This window comes from Dipodomys spectabilis, unplaced genomic scaffold, assembly GCF_019054845.1.
Source record: "Dipodomys spectabilis isolate Male_0828 unplaced genomic scaffold, ASM1905484v1 ptg000413l, whole genome shotgun sequence".
Classification (NCBI taxonomy): domain Eukaryota; kingdom Metazoa; phylum Chordata; class Mammalia; order Rodentia; family Heteromyidae; genus Dipodomys; species Dipodomys spectabilis.
The window spans coordinates 119863-130909 of NW_024871090.1; positions in this window are offsets into that span (position 1 = coordinate 119863).

Here is an 11047-nt window from a genome sequence, read left to right on the forward strand (position 1 = left end):
TATTACCCAATTCAAAACCTCTGAGACTTTAATTCCTTAATAGCAGTACTACCTCTTTATACCTATATAATATTTTAAGCATTTTTATTTTTAAGGTTTTCACATCTCCTCTATGTCCCTCCCCTTCTCTCAATATATTCACATTTTTCTCTAAATAGATTGTTTTCGATCGCCATAATATTATTAATTTTTACTTTTCTATTTTTTCTGGTCTATTTTCTTTTCCCTTTCCCTTTCTTCATTTTTTCTCTCTCTCTACTTTCATCCTACCCAACCTATTTCCTGCATTGAGATTAGGACTTAGTTAACTCTCCCTGTGCCTCCCCACATCAATCTATTCCTATTTTTTACCCACATCTCTCATTAACCCTAACATTTTCTGGTTTTCCAAATTCTTCTCTGCGGTTCGAAGCCCATTATCATATAGTTGGATGATGCTGAATCGATGTAACTGTTGAACTAGATTGTATCTGTAGACTATTGACTGTACAAATTCAGACTATGGTTGATGGTTGCCTTAAGTTAGTGTTTGAGTACAAAACTGGTGCTGTTTTCATCTCAAATGGACAGAGTAAGCCAGAAAAACACAAGAAAAATGGCAAATCCGGGTATCTCATTTCCCAATCTGATAATCAGGGGACAGAACAGATAATGAATAATCCAGAGGAGAGTTCCCAAATAGCTCTACAAACACTGCTGGTAAACATGATAAATGAAAAGATAGAAAACATACAAAGGACTCTGTATGAGTGTGATAGGGAGAGAGAGGAGGCTATCCAAAAGTGTATACAAGAATATCATAAGCGTGAGGAAGCTACTCAAAAACTGATACAGGATTTGCATGAGCAGCTTGAGACTAATAAAAGAAAAAGGCAGGAATGGTGTGAGTAGGCTGAGAACACTCAAAGAGAACTGCAGGAATCCCATGAACGGGAGGAAGCTAATCAAAGAGTAATATAGGAATTGAGAGAGCAGGAAGAGAACACAAAGTTCACTAAAGGCATTCATGGAATAAATTAACAAAGAGCTGAAGGAAGTCAGGGAGACCACAAAGGGAATGCTGAACGGAACCCAACAGAAGTAATGGGGGTCCAAAGAAACCATAACCAATCAACTAAGTGATTTGAGAATAAACAATGAACACCAAATTAAGGAAGTAAAGAAATTCATACAAGATCTAAAACAGAGCTTCAACAAAGAATTTGAAGCCATCAAAGTTGACCAATTAGAAGGAAAAGAGATAAAAAACAAAGTAGAAAGTCTTGAGAGCAGGTTAGACCATGCAGAAGATCGAATCTCGGGGATTGAAGACAGCATAGATATTATAGAGAAAGAACATACAAACATCCAAGACAAGTCCAAGAAATATGATAGATCTATCCAACACTTGGAAGACACAATCAGAAGGCCTAATCTAAGGATAATGGATGTAGAGGAGCACCTAGAAACAGAAGTTAATGGTCTAGGAAATTTTTTTAACAGGATCCTAGCAGAGAACTTCCCAAACATGCAAAAAGATAGGCCTGTCCAGATACAAGAAGCTTTTAGAACCCCAAATAGACCAGGCCAGAAGTAGGACATCCCACCGTCACATTATAATCCACACAGGATCAACTCAAACCAAGGAAAAGATCCTTAAAGCTGTGAAGGAGAAAAGATTAATCACCTATAAAGGGAAACCAATTAGAATCACCTCAGATTTCTCAGCAGAGACAATCAAAGCAAGAAGAGCCTGGAATGATGTATGCCATGCTCTAAAAACAAACAACTATCAACCAAGAATACTGTACCCAGCTAAACTCTCCTTCATAACTGAAGGCCAAATAAAAACCTTCCATAGCAAAGAAAAATTGAAACAATACATCTCCACCAAACCAGCCCTACAAAAGATTCTTAAAGATGTCCTACACATAGAAAACCAACAAGACAACAATAAAGGCCAAGAAACTGCACCCAAACTGAGAATCCAAGAACCATAGGAAGAACCCAGCCCCCAAGAAGGTGGATAACATGGCATGAACTCCCAAATAACTCTAAGTCCTATCTCTTAACGTTAATGGCCTGAACTCTCCACTTAAGCGAAATAGACTGCCTAGTTGTATTAAAAACAAGACCCTTCTATCTGCTGCCTTCAGGAGGCACATCTTGCCAAGTAAAATCAAACACATTTTCAATATTAAAGGCTGGAACAAAATCTACCAAGCAAAGGCCCCCATAACTGGCAGGAGTTTCAATCCTAATATCAGATAAAATAGATTTCAAATTAAAATTCGTGAGAAGAGATATAGAAGGTCGCTACATACTAATTAATGGATCTCTCCTTCAGGAGGATATTACAATTCTAAATATCTTCTCGCCAAACAATGGAGCACCCAAATTTATCCAAGAAACACTACTTTCCCTCAATTCCATATAGATCCAAAGACATTAATTGTTGGGGATTTTAACACACCACTCTCCCCACTAGATAGAACTCAACACCAAAAGCCACCAAAGAAAGTCCTGTATCACATGGAGGCTGAACAACACACTGCTGAATCATGAATGGGTCATAGAAGAGATTAGAAATGAAAATCAAATGTTCATGCTATGCAACAAAAATGAACACACAAATTACCAGCTCTTCTGGGACACAGCAAAGGCAGTAATCAGAGGCAAGTTCATAGCTCTGATCTCCTACATCAACAAATTGGAGAGATCTGAAGCTAACAGTTTAATGACACATCTAAACCTCCTTGAAAAAGAGCAGCAAGATAAACCCCAATCCAGTAGATGGAAAGAAATAATCAAAATTAAATCAGAATTAAATGAATTAGAATCCAAAAAAAACTATAGAAAGATTCAACAAAACAAAGAGTTGGTTCTTCGAAAAAATTAACAAAATTGACAGATCCTTTGCAAATCTTATCAGAAAAAGAAGAGAACACACCCAAATAAATAAACTCAGAGATGAGAATGGAAACATCACCACGGAAACAACCAAGATTCAGAACATTATAAGAGAATACCTCTCAAACTTTATGCTAATAAGTTTGAGAACTTGACAGAAATGGACCTTTTCTGAGCAAATATTGACATGCCAAAACTAAACCAAGATGAGTTAAACCATCTTAACAGGCCCATATCAAGCATTGAAATAGAAACAGCAATAAGAGACCTCCCAGCTAAGAAAAGTCCAGGACCAGATGGTTTTACAGCGGAATTTTACAAGGCCTTCAAAGCAGAGCTCACACCAGTACTCCTCCAACTCTTCAATGAAATTGAAAGAGAAAGTTCACTACCGAACACATTCTATGAAGCCATCAGAACCCTCATCCCAAAACCAGGCAGGGACTCATCAAAGAAAGAGAACTATAGACTCATTTCTTTGATGAACATTGATGCAAAACTTCTCAACAAAATTTTGGCCAATCGACTTCAACAATTCATCAAAAAATCATACACCACGATCAAACACGATTCATTTAAGGGATGCAAAGCTGGTTCAATATACACAAATCAATTAATATTATTCATCACATCAAGGAGAGCAAGAATAAGAACGAAATGGTTATCTCATTATATGCAGAAAAAGCATTCGACAAGATCCAACACCCCTTTAAGATGAAGGTTTTGGAAAAACTAAGAATCCATGGAACAATCCTCAATACAATAAAGGCTGTATATGACAAACCTACAGCCAGCATTATAATTAATGGTGAAAAACTGAAGCCATTTCCTCTTAACTCAGGAACAAGGCAAGGAGGTCCACTCTCTCCACTTCTCTTCAATCTAGTATTAGAATGCCTAGCTACAGCAATAAGACAAGAGGCAGGTGGGCCCTGGTGGCTCACGCCTGTAATCCTAGCTACTCAGGAGGCTGAGATCTGAGGATCGCGGTTCAAAGCCCGCCCAGGCAGGAAAGACCATGAGACTCCTATCTCCAATAAACCACCAGAAAACCGGAAGTGGCGCTGTAGCTCAAGTGGTAGAGCGCTCTACTTGAGCTGAAGAGCTGAGGGACAGTGCCCAGGGCCAGATTTCAAGCCCCACGACTGACATAAAAATAAATAAATAAACAAACAAGATGCAGACATATAAGGGATCCAAATACGAAAAGAATAAATAAAACTCTCCCTCTTTGCTGACTATATGATTTTGTATTTAAAGAATCCCTTAGACTCCACTCCCAAATTACTCAAGCTGATTCAAAACTTTGGCAAAGTAGTAGGGTATAAAATTAACCCCCAAGAATCAATGGCTTTTCTATATGTCAACAATGAGAAAAGTGTGGCTGAAATTAAGAAAGAAACTCCATTTGTAATAGCCTCACAAAAAGTAAAATACCTAGGAATTAACTTAACCAAAGAAGTGAAGGACCTCTATGATGAAAACTTTAAAATCTTGAGAAAGGAAATCAACACAGAACTTAAAAAATGGCAAAACCTCCCATGCTCCTAAATTGGAAAGATTAACATCGTGAACATGGCAATACATCCCAAGGCTATCTAAAAATTCAATGCCATACCTATCAAAATTCCAACCTCATTCTTCAAGGAAATAGAAGAGGCAATCCAAAAATTCATATGGGACAATAAAAGACCCCGAATACTTAAAACGCTCCTCAATGGAAAGAACGCTGCTGGAGGAATATCAATACCAATTTTCAAACTCTACTATAAAGCCATAGTAATCAAAACAGCTTGGTATTGGCATAAGAACAGACCTCAGGACCAATGGAATAGAATTAAAATCCCAGAAATGAACCTACATACCTATAGCCATCTAATCTTCGATGAGGGAGCTAAAACAATAGAATGGAAGAAAGACAGCCTCTTCAGTAAATGGTGCTAGCAAAATAGGTTAACTACTTGTAGAAAACTAAAGCTAGATCCTTATATATCACCCTGCACCTCAATCAACTCCAAATGTATTAAAGACCTCGAAGTCAAAGCAGACACTCTGAAAACATTACAGAATGGAGTTGGAGAAACCCTATGTCTCCTTGGCTCTGGCCAAAATTTTCTGAATAGAGACCCAGAAACACAACAAATCAAAGAAAGGTTGGACAAATGGGATTGCATAAAGTTGCAGAGCTTCTGCATGGCAAAGGACATAGCTAGAAAGATCAATAGAAAGCCCACGGATTGGGAGAAGATCTTCACTAGCCAAATAAAGGACAAGGGCCTCATATCTAAAATATACTTGGAACTCAAAAAATTAAATCCCCCAACAACAAATCCTCAAAGAAACAACTGCCCAATAAATAAGTGGGCTAAAGACTTGAAGAGAAACTTCTCTGAAGAAGAAAGAAGGATGGCCAATAGACACATGAAGAAATGCTCAACATTCCTAGCCATAAAAGAAATGCAAATCAAAACAACATTGAGATACCACCTCACTCCAGTTAGAATGGCAAAAATCAAGAACTCTAACAACAACAGATGCTGGAGGGGATGTGGACAGAAGGGAACCTTACTTCATTGATGGTGGGAGTGTAAACTTGTTCAACCACTTTGGAAAGTAGTCTGAAGGTTCCTCAAAAGACTCCACATGGAGCTCCACATAGAGCTATGACCCAGCAATCCCACTTTTGGGCATTTACCGAAATGTTTACAAATAAAACCACAATATAGCTACCAGCACAACTATGTTTATTGCAGCATTATTTACCAAGCTAAGATCTGGAACCAACCCAGATGCCCCTCAGTATATGAATGGATCAAGAAAATGTGGTATGTATACACAATGGAATTCTATGCCTCCGTCAGAAAGAATGACATTGCCCCATTTGTAAGGAAATGGAAAATCTTGGAAAAAATTGTATTAAGTGAAGTAATCCAGGCCCAAAGAAATATAGGTCCCATGGTTTCCCTTATTTGCAATATCTAGTATATGTATGAGTCAAGCGGAAAACGTCAGATAATGTGATGTTAGGAAAATGAACCCTTAGATATGTATTTTAATGATTTTTTCTTTCATGCATGTGTTTCTAACGCATTTATAAGATTATTTCTTTGTTGCTTTGTATGTCCCTCCCCCACAGTATAACCCCTGCTTTCACTATATTTGATATCAGTATAACTTTTGGAGGAGATGGGGAAAAACAAGTCGTTTAAGGATACAGGTAGACCTCTTGCAACAATGAGAAGTACAAGTTGTCATGTCCAAAACGAGCTTTACAATGTTGGTGCGGGGGGTGGGAGGGGAAGGATTGTGTGGGGTGGGAGGGGTGTGGCTGGCAAGGGATGTGAAGGGTAAACACAGGAGGAGGCTGCAATGCTTGGTAAGAAATGTATGCATTATCCTGCCCATGTAATTGCAACCACTCTGTACAGTATGTTCACAAATAAAATTAAATTAAATTAAAGAAAAAGAAAAGAAATCTGAGGTGATTCTGATTGGTTTCCCTTTATAGATGGTTAATCTTTTCTCCTTGACAGCTATAAGGATCTTTTTGTTGGTCTGAATTGATCTTGTATGGATTATAATGTGACAGTGTGATGGCCTCTTGTGGTCTGGTTTACCTGAAGTTCTAAAAGTTTCTTGTATCTGAATAGGCCTATCTTTTTGCATGTTTGGGAAGTTCTTTGCTAGGATCCTGTTAAAAAAAATTTCCTAGACCATTAATTTCTGTCTCTAGGTGCTCCTCTACAACCATTATGCTTATGATGGTGTCTTCCAAATGTTGAATAGATCTAGCATATATCTTGGATTTGTCTTCGATGGTTGTTGGTTCTTACTCTATAATATCTAGGCTGTCTTCAATCCCCAAGATTCTATCTTCTGGATGGTCTCACCTACAGTCAAAAATTTCTACTTTTTTTTTGTCTATTCCTTCTAATTGGTCACCTTAGATGGCTTCAAGTTCTTTGTTGGAGCTTTGTTATAGAACTTGTATGAACCATTTTACTTCCTTAATTTAGTGTTCAGTGTTTATTCTCAAATCACTTAGTTGATTGGTTATGGTTTCCTTGGACTCCTATTCATTCTTTTGGGTTCCATTCAGCATTCCCTTTGTAGTCTCCCTGACTTCTTTGAGCTCTCTCTTTATGGATTCCATGGATGCCTCTATTGATCTTCGTCTATTCTGGTCCCACTCTCTCAATTCCTGTATTACTCTGATTAGCTTCCTCACATGCGCCCAATTCCTGTAGTTCTCTTTAAGTGTTCTCAGCATGCTCACTCCATTCCTGATTTTCTCTTTGTCTGTTCTCAGCCTGCTCACACAATTCCTTTATTTCTCTTTTAGTCTTCTCAATCTGCTCATGTAATTCCTGTATCAGTCTTTGAGTAACATCCTAACGCTAATAAGTTTCCTGTACTGATCTTTGGCTTGCCTTCTCTTTCTCCGTATCATGCTCTCACTGAGTCCTTTGCAGGTTTTCAATCTTTTCATTTACCATGCTTACCAGTAGTATTTGTAGAGCTTTTTGTGAACTCTTCTCTGGATTATTCATTATCTGTTCTGCCCCCTGATTATAATGAGTGGGAGTTGAGCTCTCCGGACTTGCCATTTTTCTTGTGTTTTTTTTCCAGCTTGTTCTGCCCATTTGGGATGAGAGTAACACCAGCTTTGTGGTAGAACACTATTTTAAGGCAACCATCAACCAATGTCCTTAGTTGCACAGTCAAAAGTCTGCAGATACAATCTAATTCAACAGATACAATCTATTCAATATCAAACAGTTATGTATTAATGGTCCACAAACAGCAAAGAAGAATTTGGCAGAAATTAGGGAGAAATGTGGGTAAAAATAGGATTAGACATGTGGAAATGTAAAAGGAGAGTGAAATTAACAAAGTACTTATCTCAAAGAGGAAAATGGATTGGACAGGATGAGAGTAGAGAGAAAACAAGAAGAAAAAGAAAAAAAAGACAAAAAAAATTGAAAAACAAAAATTTAAAATTAAAAAGTGAAACACTTAAAATTATGCAAGTTTAAAGAAGTAGTATTCTGAGAACAGGGATAGGAAGAGAGGAGGTGAGGGATAGAAGGAGACATGAAAAATTAAAAAATAAAAAATGCTTAAAATATTTTATAGGTATAAAGAGGTAATACTGCTACTAAGGAATTTAAATCTAAGAGGTTTTGAATTGAGTAATAAATTTTTGGATTAAGTGTGGACACAACATGGGATAAGGTCTAATAATCAATGTCGGGTATATCTGGGGATGAGCAGAACAGCAATTAAGTCATGCAAGAAAGAACGAAAGAGAAGAAAAAATGAAAAAAATGAGAAAGAAAGAAAAAAGGATAAAAAATTCAGTAGAGCTAAAAACAGCACACACAGATATACACCTACAGTCTAAAATAAAAATTATAAGAGGAAGAAAAAAGGGATTAATAGAGAACATTTTTTTCAAAAAATTAAAAAGTAAAAATTTTTTAAAAAATTTAAAAAGTTAAAAAAAAGGTACAAAAGATTTCTTTGATTTTTTGGGGGGATGGGAAGATCCTATATCCCCTTGTGTGCATAGCCAGTATCCTGTTGGAATCTCTGGTCTGCTTGTGGTGTTTGGTTTTCCTGTGGCTTGATTGGTTAATTAAGTCAGTTTGTTTGGACAGGCAGAAAAATGCACTGCTTTACCCAGGATTTTGTGATCCTCATCCCAGGCTAGTTCAGTGGAAGGGCTATCTGCTTTGAGTATCACAAAAGAGGGAGATGGCTGTTTCCTCTAGTTTGGAGATGCTGTGATGAGGCTATGTTCTGGGTAGAGTTGAGGCCTTTCAGCAAACAGTAGCTTTTCCCTGAGGGGCTAACTTCAGAGACACTCACAGAGTCTAGCCTAAAGCCTTTCTCAAGGTTTATGTTTACTGAATTTCAATTGATTGTCTGTAGGGAGTGGCAGCCTCTGGCTCTGTTTACCCAGTGAAGAAAGTCCCTCCCACAGGGACAGAGTTTTCTCTGCTTGGTCTTGGTGAATTTTTCCTGGGTGGAGCTGAGCCTGGCAGGTCTGGTTAGGTTCCTTTGACCTGCTAAATGACTCTTTTGTTTTCTTCCAAGGCCTAGTTGGACCTAGCTGCTCAGCCAGGCCTTTGTCAGTATCAAAGATGGAGATCTCCAGTAGTGGGGGGTGGAGAGGTGGCCTTCCCTCCTCTGCTCCTTGAGAAGGAGTGAGAATGTCAGTGTTCTACTCAAGACAGTCTTGGTTCCTGGGTCATCTCTGGTCTGCAATCTGCAGGATGAAGATATCTGTCCCTTGTCAGTTCTTGCGGGTGTTGAATAGAATTCACTCACCTGCTGCCTCTGGCGCCTTTGTCCTGGACTCTTTGTGTTGTAGGTATGGCGGCTACAGCAGTAGCCGCAGCTGCCGCCGCCACAGCAGCAACCATGGCCTCTGGCAAGTACTCAGATCTGTCTCCTTGACTGGATTTTCCTTCTCTGGCCAAACTCTCTGTACTGTAATGGCACACTTAGTGAAATTCTCTGGCCTAGGAGTATTCACTGGAACAGTAAAACTGCTTCCTATGTGAGAGCTTGTTTATCCTCCAGCTTCTCCTCCCCCATCTTCCCAGAACTCCTTAAATGTGTTTCTTAAAAATAGAAATATTTTTAAATTCTCATGCACACTTATCATTAGGCAGTTCAGATGATGTTAACTGAATTGTTGTCAGATTCATTTGTGTATATGTGAGATTGTCTTTGAATATGAAGTTTGGCCCTGGATCCTGTCCTCTGTCCCCACCCCTCCTTTTGTTTTTGCTTGCTCAAGGTTGGCACCTTCTCACTTGAGCCACATCTTCCAGCTTTTTGGTTTTCAGCTGGAGGTAAGAGTCTCTTTTTTGCCTGCCTGACCTGGTTTTCAACCATGATCCTCAGATTTCAGCCTTCAGGTGATCTATTGAGTGTTTCCCTGTCCTCTTTTGTGAAAATACACACCCCCCTGGCATCAAAGGTAAAAGAACAACTTAAAAGTTGTTATGATAGTCCCAACCCAAAGAAGATACCTGATATACTTGATTTAAGTGTTAAGATATAAAATTTGGATTTGTGGAAAGACTGAGTCTCTTTAGTGTCATTTTGGGAAAAGTGAATCAAATATTCAGAGCATTCCTAGATAAAGGGAATAAAGTAAACCTCTTTTCATGAGGAGTATTAATAAGAAGAATACTAGTTTTTGTCATTACTGAAGCCTACTTGAAACAGTTTCAAAGTACAGATGCTCAAGTATATTTTCTGTGTAATAATCACTGAATTCTAAAATTATTTGTTTTCCTTAGCATTTTCTGTTTGTCCTCATCTGCTATCTCATTTGAGACATATTCCTTGTACAAGGGCCTTCTGTAGTCAGTTTACATTTTATAAATAAATAATTTTAGGTTTTTAAAATTATAAATAATTTTAGGTTTTTAAGAACCAGAAAAGCTAATAATAATAATAATAATAATCATTTTCTGATGTCCTTCACATTTCTCCACATTTCATTATATTGGTTTCCTATGCTATCAGTATATTTATAGGCTATGAAGTATTATTTTGGTTTCAGTTTTTGTGCTGGTTTGGGGCTTGCAATCAGTACATTGGTCTGTCACTAATGCCAGCATTGATGGCGCACATTCCTGTGATTCAGGCTAATCAGGAGGCTGAGATCTGAGGATAAAGGTTCAAATCCATCCTGGTCAGGAGAGATTATGTTGCTCTTGTCTTCAATTAATGACTAAAAAGCCAAAAGTGGAGTTGGCTCAAGTGGTAGAGCACCAGGATTAAGCAAAGAAGCTAAAGTGTAGTAATGTGTAGTTCCCAAGTCCTGATTTTAAGTACCAGTACCAACACACAAGCACACAAGCACACACACACACACACACACACACACACACACACACACACACACACACACACACACATATTTTCTTTGTCCCCAAAACACTATGGTTCTCTTTATGTGCCCCTGAAATCCACTTTGCTTTATTTTTCATTCGGTTGGTGATGTTTCCACAGGGAGAGCAAAGAAATGGCTGTTACCTCAGTCTTGGCTGTCTGTGCTTTTGCTGGGATGACCGAGGTCTGCCTTATTGAGCACTGAGTCCCAGAGAAAACTCCATGAAGCACATGGAAGGAAATA